Source organism: Somniosus microcephalus, chromosome 12 (genome assembly GCF_052327205.1).
Source record: "Somniosus microcephalus isolate GS21.2 chromosome 12, FLI_Smic_1.0, whole genome shotgun sequence".
In the NCBI taxonomy this organism is placed as follows: Eukaryota; Metazoa; Chordata; class Chondrichthyes; order Squaliformes; family Somniosidae; genus Somniosus; species Somniosus microcephalus.
In genome coordinates this window covers 46,458,355-46,479,515 of record NC_140998.1, presented here as the reverse complement: position 1 = coordinate 46,479,515, position 21,161 = coordinate 46,458,355, and the positions used below count along the sequence as shown (strand labels likewise).

The 21,161-nt window shown below is 48.1% G+C and overlaps 1 protein-coding gene and 1 pseudogene across 2 annotated transcripts in view; one reads left to right on the top strand and one right to left on the bottom strand.

Moving 5' to 3' along the window:
* The window catches only part of prima1 (proline rich membrane anchor 1), a 243,588-nt gene that overhangs the window by 101,253 nt on the left and 121,174 nt on the right, over positions 1–21,161 (bottom strand). The gene's annotated exons all lie outside the window — the stretch shown is intronic.
* On the top strand, positions 10,644–11,917 carry LOC147109146 (uncharacterized; annotated as a pseudogene).

Here is a 21,161-nt window from a genome sequence, read left to right as displayed (position 1 = left end):
AACTCCAGCAAATTTGTCAAACATGACTTCCCCTTCATAAAACCATGCTGACTTTGTCCTATTAAATGATGATTATCCAAATGTCCTGTTACTGTCTCCTTAATAATGGACTCCAAAATTTTACCTACCACAGATGTTAGGCTAACCGGTCTATAGTTTCCAGCCTTCTGTCTACTGCCCTTTTTAAATAAGGGTGTTACATTAGCAGTTTTCCAGTCTGCCGGGACCTTTGCTGAGTCCAGGGAGTTTTGGAAAATTATTACCAATGCATCCACAATCCCTACCGTCACTTCCCTCAAGACCCTAGGATGCAAGCCATCAGGTCCAGGTGATTTATCCGCCTTGAGTCCCATTATTTTACCGAGTACCACTTCCTTAGTGATTTTGATCGTGTTTAGCTCCTCCCCCCCTATAGCCCCCTGTTTGTCCAGTGTTGGGATATTCTTAGTGTCTTCTACTGTAAAGACTGATACAAAATATTCATTCAGTGTTTTTGCCATCTCCATATTTCCCACCATTAATTTCCCGGTCTCATCCTCTAAGGGACCAACATTTACTTTAGCCACCCTTTTTCTTTTTATATAACTATAAAAACTCTTACTATCTGTTTTTATACTTTTTGCTAATTTACTTTCATAATCTATCTTCCCTTTCTTAATCAATCTTTTTGTTATTTTTTGCTGTCTTTGAAAGTTTTCCCAATCCTCTATCCTCCCACTAGATTTGGCTACCTTATATGCCCTTGTTTTTAGTCGAATACTATCCTTAATTTCTTTACTTAGCCACGGATGGCTGTCTTTTCTTTTACACCCTTTTCTTCTCAGTGGAATATATATTTTTTGGAAGTTGTAAAATAACTCCTTAAATGTACACCACTGATCATGTATCGTCTCACCCTTTAATCTATTTCCCCAATCCACTCTACTCAATTCCGCTCTCATACCTTCATAGTCTCCTTTATTCAAGCTTAGCACGCTTGTTTGAGATCCAACCTTCTCACCCTCTAATTGAATATGGAATTCAACCATGTTATGGTCACTCATTCCAAGGGGATCCTTTACTAGGACATTTTTAATTAATCCTGTCTCGTTACACAGGACCAGATCTAAGGTTGCTTGCCCCCTGGTCGGTTCAGTTACATACTGCTCAAGAAACCCATCCCTAATACACTCAATGAACTCATCCTCAAGGCAGCCCTGCCCAATTTGATTTGTCCAATTAATATGATAGTTTAAAATCCCCCATAATTATAGATGTTCCCTTATTACAAGCCTCAACTATTTCCTGATTGATACTCCGTCCAACATAGTTGTAACTGTTCGGAGGCCTATAGACTACGCCCACTAGTGTTTTTTTCCCCTTATTATTCCTTACCTCCACCCAAACTGTTTCATTATCCTGATCTTTTGACCCAATATCATTTCTCTGTATTACAGTGATTCCTTCCTTTATTAACATAGCCACCCCACCTCCCCTTCCTTCCTGCCTGTCCTTCCTGATCGTTAAATAACCTGGTATGTTTAATTCCCAGGCATTGTCACCCTGCAGCCATGTTTCTGTAATGGCCACAAGATCATACCCATATGTAGTTATTTGTGCCATTAACTCGTCTATTTTGTTACGAATGCTACGTGCATTCAGATAGAGAACTTTCAAAGATGTTTTGTGACACTTAGTTCCTGCTTTTGCCCTTTTTATTACTTTACCTTTTACTCCATACCTTCTGCCCCTTCCTGACACGTTCTGGTTTTTAATTTCCCCACTGCTACCTAAGTCTATGACCTTCTCTGTTGTCATTTTTATTATTTGCTCTCTAGGAACCTCCCCCCCACTAGTTAGTTTAAAGCCCTCTCTACAGCCCTAGTTATATGATCCGCCAGGACTCTAGTCCCAGCACTGGACAAGTGAAGCCCGTCCCAACGGAACAGCTCCCTCCTGCCCCAGTACTGGTGCCAGTGTCCCAGGAAGCAAAACCCATTTCTCCCACACCAGTCTTTGAGCCACGCATTTAACTCTCTAATTTTATTTGTCCTAGCCAAATTCGCTCGTGGCTCAGGTAATAATCCAGAGATTATTACCCTTGAGGTTCTGTTTTTTAATTTGACCCCTAGCTGTTCATACTCCTTTAACAGAACCGGCTTCCTAGTCCTATCTATGTCGTTTGTACCAACATGGACCACGACAACTGGATCCACCACCTCCCACTGCAAGTTTCTTTCCAGCCCAGAGGAGATGTCCTTAACCCTGGCACCGGGTAGGCAACACAGCCTTCGGGACTCTCACTCTCGGCTGCAGAGAACTCTATCTATCCCCCTAATAATACTATCCCCTACCACTACAACATTTCTAGTTACTCCCCCCTCTTGAATGGCCCCCCGTTCCACGGTGCTGTGGCCAGGTTGCTCATCCTCCCTGCAGTCCCTGCTCCCATCCCCACAGGGAGTAAGAACCTCGAACCTGCTGGACAAGAGCAAGGGCTGCAGCTCCTCCAGCTCTACCTCCTGGATCCCCGTACCTGCCTCACTTGTAGTCACACCGTCCTGTCCCTGACCATGGGCTACATCTGAATTAATTAACTTCATAGGTGTGATCACCTCCTGATACACAGAGTCCAGGTACTTCTCCCCCTCCCTGATGTGTCGCAGTGTCTGAAGCTCAGACTCCAGCTCATCAACACGGAGCTGGAGTTCCTGTAGCAGCAGACACTTGTCACAGACGTAATCACCGTGAGCCTCAATGGGGTTCACCGGCTCCCACATCTCGCAACAGTAACACATCACCTGCTCCATTCTATGTAATTAATTACATTTTTTATTTTTAGTTATGGACACCCTCTGCCCGATTATAGATGCTAGTATCCCCTTTAATTAATTGGATTTAATTTAAATCAATCCCCCTAATTACACCAGTTAAATGGTTTAACAACAGTCACTCTGCACCAGAAAGGCTTTATTAACTACAACCCACAGAGTTAAAGTTTGAAAAGAACACCTAACATCCCACTTACCCTAACTCACACACTTACCCAAACTCACAGCACTCTCTGCTGACTCGCTCTCAGTGCTTGCTCGCACTAGCCTGGTCTTTTTATACTGTTTGTTTGTTTACAGCCAAATGAGTCACCCCTGCTGATTGGTTAGAAAACTGGTTTCCAATGCCTGCTGTGCCAATTTACTCCTACTGCAGTGTAACCTTGTTTTACTCTTCTTAAACCAACAGAATCCCAAATATTTAACTTTTCCCCTTTACTTAAACTGCTTAAGTAATCTTATCAAGAATGATTTAAAGAGAAATAACAATTAAAGAACTCACACACTTACCCAAACTCACAGCACTCTCTGCTGACTCGCACTCAGAGACACCATTAAACCCCTAGTTGAGCAGGGTGTTGTTAGGACAGGCACTTTCACAACCAATTCACCCACCTGGCCGGATAAAAATCCTGATAGCAGCTGGCGACTGACTATTGATTACAGAAAGTTAAATTCTGTAACGCCAGCCTGCTCACCAGTAGTAAGAGAAGCTCCCAAATTATTTCAACTTCCTGCTGGTTCCAAGTACTTCTCGACCCTCGACATCGCCAATGGATTCTGGAGTATCCCTGTTAAAAGGGAGGACCAGTACAAATTCGCGTTCACATTTGAGGACCAGAGCTACACCTGGACATGCCTGCCTCAGGGGTTCCACAATGCCCCCCACGATCTTCCACAAAAGAATGGCTGCAGTTTTAAAAGACTTTTCCCGCCTTACCTTCTTGCTACAGTACATGGACGATCTACTGCTGGCAACCGATAGCATGGAGGAGCATCTGTCCCTTTTGCACGAACTGTTGACATTGTTGGCTGAGGTGGGACTGAAGGTGAATCCCCGTAAGGCTCAGTTGGTAAAGGAACGGGCCACCTTTCTGGGAGTGTCCATTTCTCCAGAGGGATCGTCCCCCGACTTCCACAAGGTGGAGATAATACAGCGACTACCATTACCCACTTCCAAAACAGCCCTATGATCGTTCTTGGGTTTGGTGGGGTACCAAAGGAACTTTTTATCCCAGGCTTTGCAGAGTGCGCAAAGCCCCGTATGTTTTGATAAAACTGCAGGGAGATGACATACGCCCGGCATGGACTGATGCTCACACCCAATCCGTGGCCAAATTAAAAACTGCAGTGATACAGGCCTCATGTCTGATTCCTCTGGATCCCATGCAGCCCTTCCATTTGGAGGTCAGGGCCACAGAACAAAGCCTCGCTGCAGTTCTGTGCCAAATGCGAGCTAATCGACTACAGCCCATTGCATATGCGGCCCGTATCCTGCAGGGGGCAGAAAAGATGTATACCGCATGTGACCGCCACCTGCTGGCCATCTTCTGGGCGGTACATCATTTTACCTTTATTTCTGGGCTGATATACCTATCAATTCATCCAATGAAAAGCGACGAGTTAAGATACATAGATACATAGATACATAGAAGATAGGAGCAGGAGTAGGCCATTCGGCCCTTCGTGCCTGCTCCGCCATTCGATGAGATCATGGCTGATCCTTTAATTCAGTATCCCGTCCCCGCCTTCTCTCCGTAACCCTTAACCCCTTTTGCCCGTAGAAATATATCTAATTCCCTCTTAAATATATTTAATGAGCTGGCGTACACTGCCCTCTGTGGCAATGAGTTCCACAGGTTCACCACTCTCTGAGTGAAGAAATTCCCCCTCATCTCTGTCCTAAATGGTTTAGCCCTTATCCTTAAATTATGTCCTCTAGTTCTGTTCTCACCCGCCAAGGGAAACATTCCTTCTGCATCCAGTCTGTCTAGACCTGTCAGAATTTTATACACTTCTATGAGGTCCCCTCTCAATCTTCTAAACTCCAGTGTGTACATCCCTAAACTACATAGTCTCTCCTCATAGGTCATTCCCGCCATTCCTGGTATCAGCCTGGTGAATCGCCGCTGCACCCCCTCCATGGCAAGAACATCCTTCCTCAGATGAGGCGACCAAAACTGTACACAGTACTCGAGGTGTGGTCTCACCAGTGCCCTGTACAGCTGCAGCAAGGTATCCCTGTTCCTGTATTCTAACCCTTTTGCTATGAAGGCCAGCATACCGTTTGCCTTCTTGACCGCCTGCTGCACCTGCATGCTCGCCTTCAGTGACTGGTGTACAAGAACACCCAGGTCTCTCTGTACTTCCCCCTCTCCCAATCTATTGCCATTTAAATAATAATTTGCCCTCCCGTTCCTGCACCCAAGGTGGATAACTTCGCACTTGTCCACATTATAGTGCATCTGCCATTTATCCGCCCAATCGCCCAGTCTGTCCAAATCGCTCTGGAGCTTCCTGGTCTCTTCCTCTGAGCCCACCCCCCCTCCTAGTTTAGTGTCGTCTGCAAATTTGGAAATGCTGCATCCGACTCCCTGATCCAGGTCATTAATGTAAATTGTGAACAGCTGGGGGCCCAGGACAGATCCCTGTGGTACCCCACTTGTTACTGCCTGCCATTCAGAAAATGAGCCGTTTATTCCAACTCTCTGTTTTCTATCTGACAGCCAGTTCCCTATCCACGCCAAAACTTTCCCCTTTATCCCATGAGCCTCAATTTTCCATGCTAATCTTTTATGTGGGACCTTATCGAAGGCCTTTTGGAAGTCCAGGTACACCACATCTACTGGCTCTCCCCCATCTATTCTACCAGTTACTCCCTCAAAAAATTCCAATAGATTAGTCAAGCACGATTTACCCTTTGTAAGATAGTAACTATAGGTTTTTATTGGCTAAATAACAGAGCCCACCCTCGTGGGCGATCGGGTCCAACAAGGAGGAATACCAGCCAGTCGACCACCTTTATACCTGGGCAAGCAGGCGGAGCCATGGGTGGAGTCAGCTGTGGTCAGCCCAGGTATAACAGCGTGACAAGAGGTGGCCTTGTGTAGTGACTCAACAGTGTAAACAGTGATAACCATAGTGTAACGATATAAACAGTGATAAGCATAGTGTAACGATAGTGAACGATAAAAGTGGTTTACCACATTCACCCCTTGTTTAGATTTGAGTCCGGCGGGGTGAAGTGTACTACCAGTTCGGGTATGTCAGTCTGTCCGGAGGCCTCGTAAGTCTTTCTGATCGGCGCAGCAGCGGCGGCGGTGATGCAGTATCCGATGTTAATGCTGGTGTCTGCGTGGTCGGCGAAGGCTCGTGGGGTTCCGGCATGCCGTCTACCTGGGCTGGATTTGGGGGGGTGGGGGGTAACGGTGGTGTCTCAGGGGTGCCCGAGGGTGCAAGGTCTCGGAAGGAGACTGTGTCCTCCCGCCCGTCTGGGTATGCCACATAGGCGTACTGGGGGTTGGCGTGCAGGAGGTCCACCCTCTCGACCAGGGGGTCCGTTTTATGGGCCCTCACGTGCTTTCGCAGCAAGACGGGCCCCGGAGAAGTCAGCCATGTTGGTAGCGATGTTCCCGTAGTCGACTTCCTGGGGAAAACAAACATTCGTTCATGGGGGGTGGCGTTAATGGCCGTGCAAAGCAGTGACCGGATGGAATGCAGCACTGCCGGGAGGACTTCCTGCCAGCGAGAGTTTGGCAGGCCCTTAGACTTTACGGCTAAGAGAACGGCCTTCCAGACAGTCGCGTTCTCTCTTTCCACCTGGCCGTTCCCTCGGGGGTTGTAGCTGGTGGTCCTGCTTGCAGCAATGCCTCTCGCTAGTAGGAACTGGCGAAGTTCCTTGCTCATGAAGGATGAGCCCCGGTCGCTATGTATATAGTTCGGGAACCCGAACAAGGCGAAGAGGTCGTTCAGGCATTTGATGACCGTGGTACTGGTCATGTCTGGGCAGGGGAAGGCAAAGGGGAAACGGGAGTACTCATCAATGATGTTGAGGAAGTACACATTACGATCAGAGGACGGGAGGGGCCCCTTAAAATCGATGCTCAAGCGCTCGAAGGGGCGGGTGGCCTTGATCAGGCTTGCTCTGTCCGGCCTAAAGAAATGCGGTTTGCATTCGGCACAGGTTTGGCAGTTCCTGGTCATGGTCCTGACCTCCTCGATGGAGTAGGGCAGGTTGCGGGCCTTAATGAAGTGGTAAAGTCTGGTGACCCCGGGGTGGCAGAGGTCGTTGTGGAGGGTCTGCAGTCTATCAATTTGCGCGTTGGCGCATGTACTTCGTGATAGAACATCTGGGGGTTCGTTCAGTTTACCCGGCCGGTACAAGATATCATAATCATAGGTGGAGAGCTCGATTCTCCACCTCAAGATCTTGTCGTTCTTGATTTTGCCCCTCAGCTTGTTATTAAACATAAAAGCGACCGAACGCTGGTCGGTGAGGAGGGCAAATCGTTTGCCTGCCAGGTAATGCCTCCAGCGTCTTACTGCCTCCACGATCGCCTGGGCCTCCTTCTCGACCGAAGAGTGTCGGATCTCAGGGCCCTGGAGGGTCCTTGAGAAGAAGGCCACAGGTCTCCCCGCCTGGTTAAGGGTTGCAGCTAGGGCGAAGTTGGATGCATCGCTCTCCACTTGGAAAGGGATGGACTCATCCACCGCGTGCATTGTGGCCTTAGCAATGTCTCCCTTTATGAGGGAGAAGGCTGCGCACGCTTCTGCCGTCAGGGGGAAGGAGGTTGACTTCATGAGGGGTCTGGCTTTGTCCGCATAATTCGGCACCCATTGGGCATAGTAGGCGAAGAGCCCCAGGGTTCTCTTCAGCGCCTTTGGACAGTGGGGGAGGGGAAGCTCCATGAGGGGGCGCATTCTTTCGGGGTCGGGGCCGATGACTCCATTCTCTACTACGCAGCCGAGGATGGCGAGACGCGAGGTGTTAAACACGCATTTCTCCTTATTGTAAGTGAGGTTCAGCCGTTCGGCCGTACGGAGGAATTTCTCCAGATTAACATCGTGGTCCTGCCGGTCGCGGCCGCAGATGGTGACGTTATCTAGATAAGGGAACGTGGCCTGCAGCCCGTTCTGGTCAACCATCTGGTCCATCTCCCTTTGGAAGACCGAAACCCCGTTGGTGACGCCGAAGGGAACCCTAAGGAAGTGGTAGAGGCGGCCATTCGCCTCGAAGGCGGTATACTGGCGGTCCTCTGGGCGGATAGGGAGTTGGTGATAGGCCGACTTAAGGTCGATGGTGGAGAATACCCGGTACTGTGCAATCTGATTGACCATATCAGATATGCAGGGAAGGGGGTATGCGTCCAGCTGGGTGTACCGGTTTATGGTTTGGCTGTAGTCGATGACCAGGCGGTTTTTATTGCCGGTCTTAACGACTACGACCTGGGCACGCCAGGGGCTGTTGCTCCTCTCGATGATGCCCTCCTTCAGGAGACGCTGCACCTCAGAGCTAATAAAAGCTCTGTCCCCGGCGCTGTACCGCCTGCTCTTGGTGGCGACGGGTTTACAGTCGCGGGTGAGGTTAGCAAACAGGGAGGGGGCGGGACCTTGAGGGTGGATAGGCCGCAGGTGGTACGCGGTGGGCGGTTTAAAGGCTGCTGGTTGTCGACTGTGAGTGGAGGGAGGGGTCCACCGTATGCCAAAGTGACACTTTGAAGGTGGGATTGGAAGTCCAGCTCTAGTAGGACGGCAGCGCAGAGCTGGGGCAGGACGAGGAGTTTAAAATTTTTATACTCCGTGCCCCTAACCGACAGGGTCACAGCACAGTAGCCGCTGATGTCTGTAGAATGGGACCTCGACGCCATCGAGATCCGGTTGTGCGTTGGCCGGACAGTGAGGGAGTAGTGGCTCACTGTGTCTGGATGGATGAAACTCTCCGTGCTTCCGCTGTCGAACAGGCAGGTCGTGGCGTGGCCGTTTACTTGGATGTCCATCATGGACTTGGACAGGTGATGCGGGCGAGCTTGGTCCAGTGTGACGGAGGCTAGTGTATGGCTGAGCGAGCTGCTGTAGTCTGCGGGTGAGGCGGTGGTCGGGTCTGGAGACAAGGTGGCGGTCGAGTGTGGTGGGCAAAATGGCGGCGCCCACGACGTTGAATAAAATGGCGGAGAAGATGGCCGCCCCCACAATTCACGAGGCATTGCTGGCGTCGGTGGCCTTGATCAAAGATGGCCGCCCCCACGACTCACACGAGGGGATACTGGCATCTGTGGCCTTGATGAAAGATGGCCGCCCCCACAACTCGCATGAGGCACTGCTGGCGTCTGTGGCTCTCCCCCTGCAGGCCTTCGCGAAGTGGCCTTTCTTGTGGCAATCGGAGCAAGTCGCGTTTCTTGCAGGGCAGCGCGTCCTCGGGTGTTTCGCCTGGCCACAGAAGAAGCAGCCGGCGGCCCGATCGCGGGGCTCCGATGTCGCAGCCGGTACCGGGAGTGGCGGTCCCGATCGGTTCTGGGACGCCGACGCTGAGGTAGGTCCCAGAGGCGGCGGTGCGAGGGGTATTGCGGCCGGGGTCGGGCCGGAGTCCCAGGGTCGCGCAGCACAGTACCTGGAGTACGCCTCGAGGTCCCGATGGGCCACTTCCAGAGAGCGAGCGAGGGCTGCAGTTGTATTCAGGTCGAGGTCCTTTGATTCGAGCAGTCTTTGCCGTGAGTAGTCGGACCGAAGGCCTTTCACGAAGGCATCGTGGATATTCCCTTCAGTATTTTCTACAGCCGTTACAGCTTTAAAGTCACAGTCCCTGCCGAGTGTTTGTAGCGCCCGTAAAAATTAATCTACAGACTCTCCTGGCTGTTGCGAGCGGGATCTTAGGAGATGTCTGGCATACATAGAGTTTACCGGGCTCCGGTACTGCTCTTTCAGCAGGTTGAGGGTGTCCTCGTATGTAGTAAGGTCCTGGATGAATGCAAATACTTTAGGGCTCACTTGGGCGGTCAGAACTCTTAGTTTGGATCCCGGAGGCACGCCGGATTCTCCCAGGTAGGATTCGAAACAGCTCAGCCAGTGTTTGAAGTCGAGGGCTGAGTTCGCTGCCTGTGGGTTTAGATCCAGGTACGGCGGTCGGAGGGCTCGCAGCCAGGCCGGCTGCTGTGGCTGTTGTAGCTGGCCGTTTGGCTGGTCGTTTTGCTGCTCCGATCCACTCATTTCAAAATTTAGCCAATAAAATTGATATACCTATCAATTCATCCAATGAAAAGCGACGAGTTAAGATAGTAACTATAGGTTTTTATTGGCTAAATAACAGAGCCCACCCTCGTGGGCGATCGGGTCCAACAAGGAGGAATACCAGCCAGTCGACCACCTTTATACCTGGGCAAGCAGGCGGAGCCATGGGCGGAGTCAGCTGTGGTCAGCCCAGGTATAACAGCGTGACAAGAGGTGACCTTGTGTAGTGACTCAACAGTGTAAACAGTGATAACCATAGTGTAACGATATAAACAGTGATAACCATAGTGTAACGATAGTGAACGATAAAAGTGGTTTACCACATGGGCTACAAGCGACCATCCTTCACAGCACTCACACGCCTCTGAACCTACTGATGAAACCTGGAGATTCGCTAGTTTCCTCGCAGCGCCTCAGCAAATGGACATTGGAATTTATGGAAAGAAACATTGGTATCATTTCTGGTTTATGAGGTGGATCCGCATGAATGTCCGTTACCCCTGATTAACTTTGAGACCCATCTTGTGCAGAAAGAGCCCATACAGGGAGCCCCAGATGTCTACATTGATGGGTCCTCATATCACATCGAGGGATCCCCCCACACCGGGTATGCTGTGGCATTGCCAGAGAGAACCATCCAGCGACGATGCAACGACAGTCCTCACAATATGCAGAAATCGCCGCACTTCTAACCACCGTGAAAGAAACCTCAGATAGACCCGTGAATATTTAGTCCGATAATGCCTATGCTATAAACACCATGCTCTCCTTGCCCCTATACCACAAAAATGACTACCGTACAATAGACGGTAAGGCCCTGGTCCATGGGCCCTGTTACACCTGCTCTGGTCATACATTAAACAGCGATCCCAGCCCTGCTTCCTAGGAAAGGTAGCAGCCCATAGAAAAGGGGGTCCACAGAGTGAGGAAAAATCCAGAGCAGACAGAGCAGCCAAGGACGATGCGATTGTTGGGGAGATAGAGGATATACTTGTTGAGCCCTGCAATGCTGTTAGCAAGGGCTCCCCGACAGGTCACCTAGATTTAAAATCCCTGCAGCAGCAATACTGGCAATATGTCCTTGTAAGCGCCTGGCACGAGGAAGACAGACCCGTTCCTCAACTAACTGCCTGGGCCCCCAATACCACACCAGCCACTGCCCCTGACAGACCCATTCCTCAACCGACAGCCTGGGCCCCCAATACCATACTAGGCACTGCCCCTGACTCAGCGGAGCAGTTGCTGATGTTCTAAAGAAAGCCATACGCCTGCCCGGTGGTGTGTGTTCCACCAAAGGTGGGTCAGGAACTGCTCTCCCTCTTTCACTCCCACCCCACGGCAGGGCACTATTCGGCCCTGGTAACCTTCTATAAGGTAGCATCCACAGCTTGGTGGCCTTCCATGAGGGAAACAATCAACCTATATGTGGCACAATGCCTGCAGCACAATCCTCCTGTGCGCACTAACCGAGCCTTGCTACAAAGTGCGCCCCCACCTCAAGGGCCATGGACTCACCTCCAGATAGACTTAATTGGGCCACTTCCACAGGAGCAGGGCAATTTTCGGCATGCCCTCGTGGTCATGGATCAATTCACTAAATGGATCGAAGCATTCCTCTGCCGCTCCAACACCGCAAACACAGCAGCCAAAACACTATTAAATCATGTGTTTTGTAGGTGAGGAGTACCGGTACAAGTGGACAGTGATCAAGGTTCGCACTTTACCGGTAAGATTTTTACCCACCTGCAGGAAATGTTGGGGTTAAAACACAAACTACATATTGCCCACCACCCCCAGTCGTCCGGAGGGGTCGAAAGGGGGAACAGGACACTCAAGTTAATGTTAAAAAAATTGTGTGCGGACCACCCCACTCAATGGGCTAACATGCTGCCAATGTGTTTAATGGCAATGAGGTCCACACCTCATAAAACAACAGGAGTCTCCCCATATCAGGCCATGACGGGGAGACTCATGAGAACGCCAGGCCAGCTAACACTAACGGGGATGAGCCCCTTGACAATGGAATCATGTAGTTACAAGTGGCTGGAACAAGTGGTAGATCACACCGATCAGATGAATCGATTTGTGGCCACGAAATTGGGGAAGTCAAAAAGACAAATTAAAAGGTGCTTTGACAAGAAAGTACGTCCCTTTGAGTATCAGGTGGGGGACACCGTAATGATTCAAAATTATGGGAAAAAGAAACATGCCTTTGAGCCCAGGTGGTGGGGACTGCATACGATTATAGACCGATTGAACCCCGCGGTTTATTTGATTCAGTTACCGGGGGAAAAGGGTGTTAAGTACAAGAAATGGTATCATGTTAACCAGTTAAAAACTGCCAAAGAGTAAATACTACACTGATCTTTCCCACAGAACCATGATACGGATACAGATGGCATAGAACAATGCCATAAACAGCAGAGCTATACAGAAGCTAGGAGCCAGCCCATGGTGGGAAACACTGTATAATGTAGGGCAACACCCCTGGCTCAGAACCCTCTCAATGCTTATGATACTGGCACAAGCCACAATTGTAGTGGTGGGGATCATCATGATCTGCTGAGAAAACCCCTTAGGAAACTGAACTACCATATGCGAGGCCTGAGGAGATAAACCAAATGAGGGGTCAATAAGGACATTGCCCCCTCAAGGCGGGGAATCTGTAAGAATAAAAATATATGTTTTGTATGTGTGATGGACTCGAAACTATTAATATAAGATAAAGATAAATTTGATGTGTATGGATCTCCCCTGGGTAAGGCAACAGCACGAAACTTAACAAAGGAAACCTGCACAACAGGATAACCCCCCACAGAGACACCATCGAAACTCACCATCGAAACGCAAGAGCCACTAAAAGGTGTCAACAAACAATTAACTTAAGCAAGAAATAACAACAGAAAATGCTGGAAAAACTCAGCAGGCCAGGCAACATCCGTGGAGAGAAATTTGAGTCAACGTTTTGGGTCAAAACCCTTTGTCAAGACTAAAGAGGCACAGGGAATGAAATAGATTAAGAGGCTGGGCTGGAAGAGAACAAAAGAGAAGTGAAGAGACATTAAGAGGTATTCAAAACGAGACGAGATGGTGATAGGACTAGTGGAGACAAAAGACAGCTCTAGATTAGGTGCCGTAACTTAAGCAAGAAATGGCACCAGCCACTGCAGACAGACACATGTTCAAAGGAAAGCCAATCAAGAACTGCCATGAATCTAAGATATAAAAACAAGGAACCAAAGGCTCTCTCTCTCTCTCTCTCTGGACGACCACACGGAAGAACAAGAAGCCCTCCCTCTACAGGCCAGACCAAGAAGCAAGGAAAAAGGCCGCATGCATTGCTTAACTCAGGGAAGTACCAGTCTGTGTAAATCTAACCCATTACCTTACGAGTTGTAATCGAGTAGAGTCCATAAATACCAGTAGGCTATTGTTTTTATGTGCATGAGTGTGTGTGTTAAATAAACTTGCACGAGTTTGTGTGTTTAATAAACTTGCATGAGTGTGTGTGTTTAATAAATTTATTCCAAATTGTTTCAAAAGAATTGGTCTTGCTGTCAACTTAATGACAATCGCAATAAAAAGCTTACAAAATGGTGTCAGAACTATGGAGCTTTACCGAAGTTTCTCAATTAAAAATAAAACCTCCTATTTTAAGACAGGGATTATGAATTGTGATTTGTCCTGAGTTGCTCAGTTACCCTGAGGGCATTAAGAGTCAACCATGAAGTGTGCAACTGGAGTCACACGCAGGCCAGACCAGGAAGGGGCAGTAGTGTGGCAGAACCACTGAATGACTCTGGCTGACTGGTCAGCCCGACAGCAGCGTCAACTGACCTACATATCCGAATTCACCACGGATATACAGCACGTGTCCGGTAAGAACAACTTGGTGGAAGACTGCCTCTCCCGCGCGATCGTCAATATTGTTCATTTGGGCATCGACTACACCCTCATGGCAGCGGACCAAGCCTCAGACCCGGAAGTGCAAGCTTACAGAACGGCCATCACTGGCCTCCAGTTGGCCGACGTCATGTTCCATGCGGCAGGTACCACGCTGTTGTGTGACGTCAACGTACAGGATCCGCTCAAGGCCCCATATACCGGTCCCTTCCGTGTGTTGGAGGCAGGGGACAAAACCTTCACGGTAGATGTCGGTGGTAAACCAGACCGATTAAAGCCAGTACATTTGGACCTCGACCGCCCCGTCGAGACCGCACAGCCGCCAAGATGGGGTCGGCCACCCATCGTCGTCACCGCAGACCAAGTGCACCCATCCGCCAGACCGCCAGCCGCCTCGAGAGTACAGGAGTCGTTCTGACAGGCTCGTCAGACCCCCTCCCCGTTTGACTTTGTCCGTTAAAGCGAATTCTGGGGGGGCGCATGTGGCAGAACCACTGAATGACTCTGGCTGACTGTATATAATTCCCTTTAACGATGTTCTAACACCAGCCTAAACCTGTACCATTGTGTTAGGCATTACTGTGTTTTGTATATAGAGTTTGCATGTACGGGGCGTGGTCCCTTTAAGAGTGCGGGAAAACGCGGGCAAACGTGATGACGTCACGTCGCAAGCCACGGGGCTGCCCAGGCAGTCCTCGTGGAGTCTCTGATCAGTAAAGACCTGTTTACTTGTTCCCTGGTGTCGATCTCAATTCCTACAGTAGGTTCTTTTCCCTGAAGGATACCAGTCGGGTTGTTACAGCAATCCAGCAGTTTAAACAGTCATTTTCTGGTGCAAACCCACAAATTACCAGATTTATTGAATTCAATTTCACAATTTGCCGTGGTGGGATTATGAACTCACTACCCCCTGGGTTGCTCGTACATCACCACAAGCACTAAGCTGCCACAGACAGTTGTTAAATACACTAGAACTGTAGCAGAGGTGGTGACGTGTGATCCAGTAAATATTGCAAATGTGCGAGAGAACAAGGGTAAGACAGCAAATAAAATAAAAATGTGACCATCTGCAAATTTAAAAATGAAAGGAAAGCAGAGAAAAGAGGGCTATCCAGCGGAAGTGACTGAGGAAGCTGAGGACTAAAACAAGGGTTCAGTGCACAATTTGTAAAATTATCCTGACGTTCCACAACAGCACATCTGTGCATAAAGCAGCTTAAGGGAATCATCCATCAAGTTCATGGCCCGAGTCTCTGCCAGCTAAAAAGAGACAAAGCTGTACCACAAGAGTTTATTTATCAGGATCATGTACTGAAAGGATAACATCATGTAGTGAAAGGATCAAGTGAGGATAACATCCAATAATTACTGCTTTCCCAGTAAAGATGTCAGGCATATTAGATCCACACAGGATGCGGACTGGATAGTTATTTAGAAGGAGGGTAATCTCGCCCCTCCTTCAATTTTTTCCCTGCAAGTTAATGCTTAAAAAAAATGAGCTTATGCCCGAAAATTAGGGAAAAAAAGCAACACTGTTGACAGTCTGCCTGCGATGAATCACAAAATTACAGTTAGATTGCCAGGTGTCCAACAGACCTATATGTTGTATAATGTGAAGAACTTATGATTATGTTGGAATGGGAAGGGTTCTTCTTATCAGTCCCCTACTGCTTGCTTTTGTAACTTTTAGCAAACAATATGCAAGCAGTCACAAAAGACCAGTGATGATCACAATTCATCATCTTAGCAAACAGAAAATTAAGCACTTCACCACTCCAAAAAAAAAAACAAAGCTTCATCAATCAAAATATGCTGATTGTATCGTTCAGGTCCATGGTTGGAAAATCCGGCAGGAAGGTGGGCTTCACTAATGCTGAATAAAACACTGTTTAAGTACACTCCATTTTAATCGGTCTGCACAGAGCGGGATTAAACGGAGTGGACTTGAACAAAGTGTTTTTCTTGGGAATTTGGAAAGAGTGGGAATTCGCAGAGGAGTTGTTGCTTTTTGCCTACACTACCTGTGCTACAGGTAGATAATTACTTTCAGTACCCTTAACTTAATGTAGATCAAGTAAGTAGTCAGGAAACTACACTGTAAACTAAGTTACCTAAATACAAATTTTATTACATTTAATTAAGTAAAACAAGATCATATAGGGATGGCAGTGCAGGTGGTGTGCCGCAACTGCAGCATGTGGGAGTTTGTGGAGAGCATTGTGATCCTGGACAACCACGTTTGCAGTAAGTGCCTGCATCTTGAGGAACTTCAGCTCACAGTTTTTGAGCTGGAGTCTGAGGTGCAGACATGAGGGGCATCAGGGATGGGGAGAGTTACCTGGACACTTTGATCCAGGAGGCAGTCACACCCCTTAGGTTAGGTAGTGGTACGGGTCTGGTTAGTGGTCAGGGACATAGAAACATAGAAGATAGGAGCAGGAGTAGGCCATTCAGCCCCTCGAGCCTGCTCCGCCATTCAATGCGATCATGGCTGATCATCCAAATTCAGTACCCTGTCCCTGCTTTCTCCCCATAGCCCTTGATCCCTTTAGCCTTAAGAAATATATCTAACTCCTTCTTGAATATATTTAAAGACTTGGCCTCAACCGCCTTCCGTGGTAGAGAATTCCACAGGTTCACCACTCTCTGGGTGAAGAAATTCCTCCTCATAAGAACATAAGAACATAAGAAATAGGAGCAGGAGTAGGCCAATCGGCCCCTCGAGCCTGCTCCACCATTCAATAAGATCATGGCTGATCTGATCCTAACCTCAAATCTTCTATCACTCTGCATCCACCCGAACCCATGTGATCTCCCGGGAGAGGCGAAAAACCAGATAAAGACCCAATGGCCAATTTGGGAGAAAAAAATCTGGGAAATTCCTCTCCGACCCATCTAGGCGATCGAAATTCTTCCAGGAGATCACTCTGTCCCTATATTTTCTACAGTACTTACCTTCTGTAAAGGCGATCTCCACCCCAGCCAGGAACAGGAATAAAACCATCTCCTGAAATCTAACAGAACTAGAACACAGTAGGAGCAGAACAAGGCTACACGGCCCCTGGGCCCGCTCCACTACCCACAGGGCCATGACCATTCCGAACCCAGACTCATGTCCAATTTCCTGCCCGCTCCCCGTAACCCTTTATTCCCTTTACTTCTAGGAAACTATCTATTTCTGTTTTAAATTTATTTAATGATGTAGCTTCCACAGCTTTCTGGGGCAGCTTTCTAAATGGCTTACCCCTAATCCTTAAACTGTGACCCCTGGTTCTGGACTCCCCGACCATCGGGAACATCCTTCCTGCATCTAGTCTGTCTAGTCCTGTTAGAATTTTATAAGTTTCAATGAGATCCCCTCTCATTCTTCTAAACTCCAGCGAGTACAAGCCCAATCGACCCAATCTCTCCTCATACGTCATTCTTGCCATCCCAGGTATCAGCCTGGTGAATCTTCGCTGCACTCCCTCCATGGCAAGAACATCCTTCCTCAGATAAGGCGACCAAACTGCACACAATACTCAAGATGTGGTCTCACCAAGGCCCTGTACAACTGCATCAAGACATCCTTGTTCCTGTACTCAAGCCCTCTCGCTACGAAGGCCAACATACCATTTGCCTTCTTAACCACCTGCTGCACCTGCCTGCTTACCTCCAGCGACTGGTGCACAAGGACGCGCAGGTCTCGTTGCACTTCCCCTTCTCCCAATCTATTGCCATTCAGTTAATAATCTGCCTTCTTGTTTTTGACACCAAAGTGGATAACCTCGCATTTATCCACGTTATATTGCATCTGTCATGCTTCTGCCCAATCACCCAACCTGTCCAAATCATCCTGGAGTTTCTCGGCATCCTCCTCACAGCACACACGCCCACCCAGCTTTGTGTCGTCTGCAAACTTAAGAGATATTACATCTAGTTCCCTCATCCAGTTCATTAATATATATTGTGAATAGCTGGGGTCCAAGGATCGATCCCTACGGTACCCCACTAGTCATTGCCTGCCACTCGGAAAAAGAGCCGTTTATTCCAACTCTTTGCTTTCTGTCTGCCAACCAGTTCTCTATCCAAGTCAATACCTTGCCCCCAATCCCATGTGCCTTAACTTTACACGCTAATCTCTTATGCGGGACCTTATCGAAAGCCTTTTGAAAGTCCAAATACACCACATCCACTGGTTCTCCCTTATCTATTTTACCAGTTACATCCTCAAAAAATTCCAGTAGATTAGTCAAGCACGATTTACCTTTTGTAAATCCATGTTGACTTTGTCCGATCCGGTCGCTGTTTTCCAAGTGCTCTGCTATTACATCTTTTATAATGGACTCTAGCATTTTCCCCACTACCGATGTCAGGCTTACCGGTCTGTAATTCCCCGTTATCTCTCTACCACCTTTTTTGAACAGTTAGGTAACATTAGCTACCCGCCAATCCATGGGTACTGTTCCAGAGTCTATCGAATTTTGGAAGATGACCAGTAATGCATCTACTATTTCTAGGGCCACTTCCTTAAGCACCCTAGGATGTAGATTATCAGGCCCTGGGGATTTATTGGCCTTCAATCCCGTCAATCTCTCTAACACCATTTCCCTACAAATACTGATTTCTATCAGTTCCTCCCTTTCATTAGACCCTATGTTCCCCAACATCTCTGGGAGGTTATTTGTGTCCTCCTTTGTGAAGACAGAACCAAAGTATGTATTTAATTGGTCTGCCATTTCTTTGTTCCCCATTATAAATTCCCCTGATTCTGACTGCAAGGGACCTACGCTTGACTTCACCAATCTTTTTCTCTTCACATATCTATAAAAGCTTTTACAGTCAGTTTTTATGTTCCCTGAAAGCTTACTCTCATACTCTATTTTCCCCTTCTTAATTAATCCCTTTGTCCTCCTTTGTTGAATCCTAAACTGCCCCCAATCCTCAGGACAGGAGGATGTAACAGCAACTCAGGCAGGTAAGGGGACCCCAGGTGCAGTACTGGAGGAGCCTCAGCCTTTGCCCTTGTTCAACAGGTATGAGGTTCTTGCTGCCTGTGTGGATGAGGGAAAAGCCCGCAGGATGGATGAGCAAGCTGACCATGGCACCATGGTGCAGGAGGCCATTCAAGTGGGGGGAGTGAAAGGGAATGTAGTTATGGTAGGGGACAGTATAGTCAGGGGGATAGATACTGTTCTCTGCAGCCGCAACGATAGTTCCGAAGGTTGTTTTGCCTGCCCGGTGCCAGGGTTAAAGACATGTCCTCACAGCTGGAGAAGAACTTGGAGTGGGAGGGGGAGGATCCAGTTGTCGTGGTCCACGTAGGAACCAACGACATAGATAGTACTAGGATTGAGGTTCTGCTGAGGGAGTTTGAGGAACTAGGTTCCAAATTAAAAAGCAGAATCTCAAAGGTAATAATATCTGGATTGTTACCTGAGCCACGCGCAAATTGGCATGGGGACAAACAGATTAGAGGTTTAAATACGTGGCTTAAAAAGTGGTGTGGGAGGAAGGGGTTTCAGTTCATGGGACACTGACACCAGCACTGGAGAAAGAGGAAGTTGTTCCGTTAGGATGGGCTCCACTTAAACTGGGCTGGGACCAGTGTCCTGGTGAACTGAATAACTAGCGCAGTAGACAGAGCTTTAAACTAATGGGGGGCGGGGGAATTCAGGAAAGGGTCAATTTAAACGCAGCCACAGAAATATCAAGGCTCTAGAGCAGAGGTTTGGGTAAAAATCAGCAGAGTGGGTGAGGAAGGGACAGAGAGAGTAACAAAGGTAATAAGGCATCAGTGACTAATGTGACATCAAGGGAAAATAGAAATAAGTCAAAGCTAAAGGCACTATGGGGGAGAAATTCAGTAGGTTGTGCCACCCGTTAGCGCCTTAAGAGGGCGCTAAGTGGGTTGCAAGCCAACTGGTGCCCGGGCGCGGCACTGCCCACGCCTCCCGCTAAATTCCTCGGGATGTTAGTGGTGACGCTAACCGTTAGCGCTGCCCCGCTGCCGACGACATCATCGGTGTGCGCAGCGCCCCGCTGACACCCCTGTAATGATCAATAACATGTCATTCTAGAATGGTACACTAGGTGGAGCTGTATGTTTAGTAGTGGGCTACCCACAAGGCAGCAGTCAAGATGGATGCCCGTACACTAGTCCACATGGCTGAATAAATGACTAGCTCAAGCTAGCTGTTCATAATGAAAACATCTATTTATTTATGAACATAACATTGGTAATATCTGCTGAATATTGTGAAACGCGGCATGGGGAATTTGAAGCCACCGGAGGGTTTGAAACTCACGGGGAATGTCGACTGCAATTGGTGGACTTTCAAACAACAATTCGAACTCTACATTGCCGCCATCGGGTTCGGTACGAAGCCAGATGCAAGGAAAATAGCGTTACTGCTCACGGTTGCAGGCCCACAGGCGATAGAGGTATTTAATACGTTTGTATTTGATCAAGAGGAGGACAGAGAAAAAATGGACGATGTGCTAAAGAAGTTTGATACACATTGTTCTCCCAAAAAGAACAAGGCCTATGAGAGGTACATGTTCCGTTCACGGACACAGCAGCAAAATGAGACTTTTGATAGCTTTGTGACCGATCTGAAACTGAAAGCACAGACATGTAATTTCTCTGAACTGAAATCATCCATGATTCGTGACCAGATGGTGTTTGGTATTCATGATAAAAAGGTCAGGGAACGTTTGTTGAGAGAAACTGAACTAACATTGGAGAAAGCTGTGAAAATATGCCATGCCAATGAGCTAGCTCAACAGCACGCAAAGACTTTCAGTGAAATTAATAATAATGCGACTGTAGTAAGTGATAGTGCTGCTGTCGGTGCTGTGTCCTACAAGGGGAAGAAACATGGGCAGAACAGAAATGCAAAGCAATCGGAGGATGGAATTTTTAATTGTAAACGCTGTGGTTACAAACACCAGTCAAGACAATGCCCAGCGTTTGGAAAAATGTGCACAAAATGTAATGGAAAGAATCACTTTGCCAAACAATGCTTTTCAAAAGTAAAAACAAAGAAAGGGCAACAAGTCAATGTGATTGAGGACACTGATTTAAATGAGACATCTTTTGTAGGAATGGTGTCATGTGACAATATCGAAAAGGATACAGAAAATGTGCAGCTCTCAGGAATGGACAATGCTGAACATAAAGTTAATGCAGTAAAAGAGGACAAATGGATAATGCCACTGCAGGTAAATGGAGCATTAGTTACC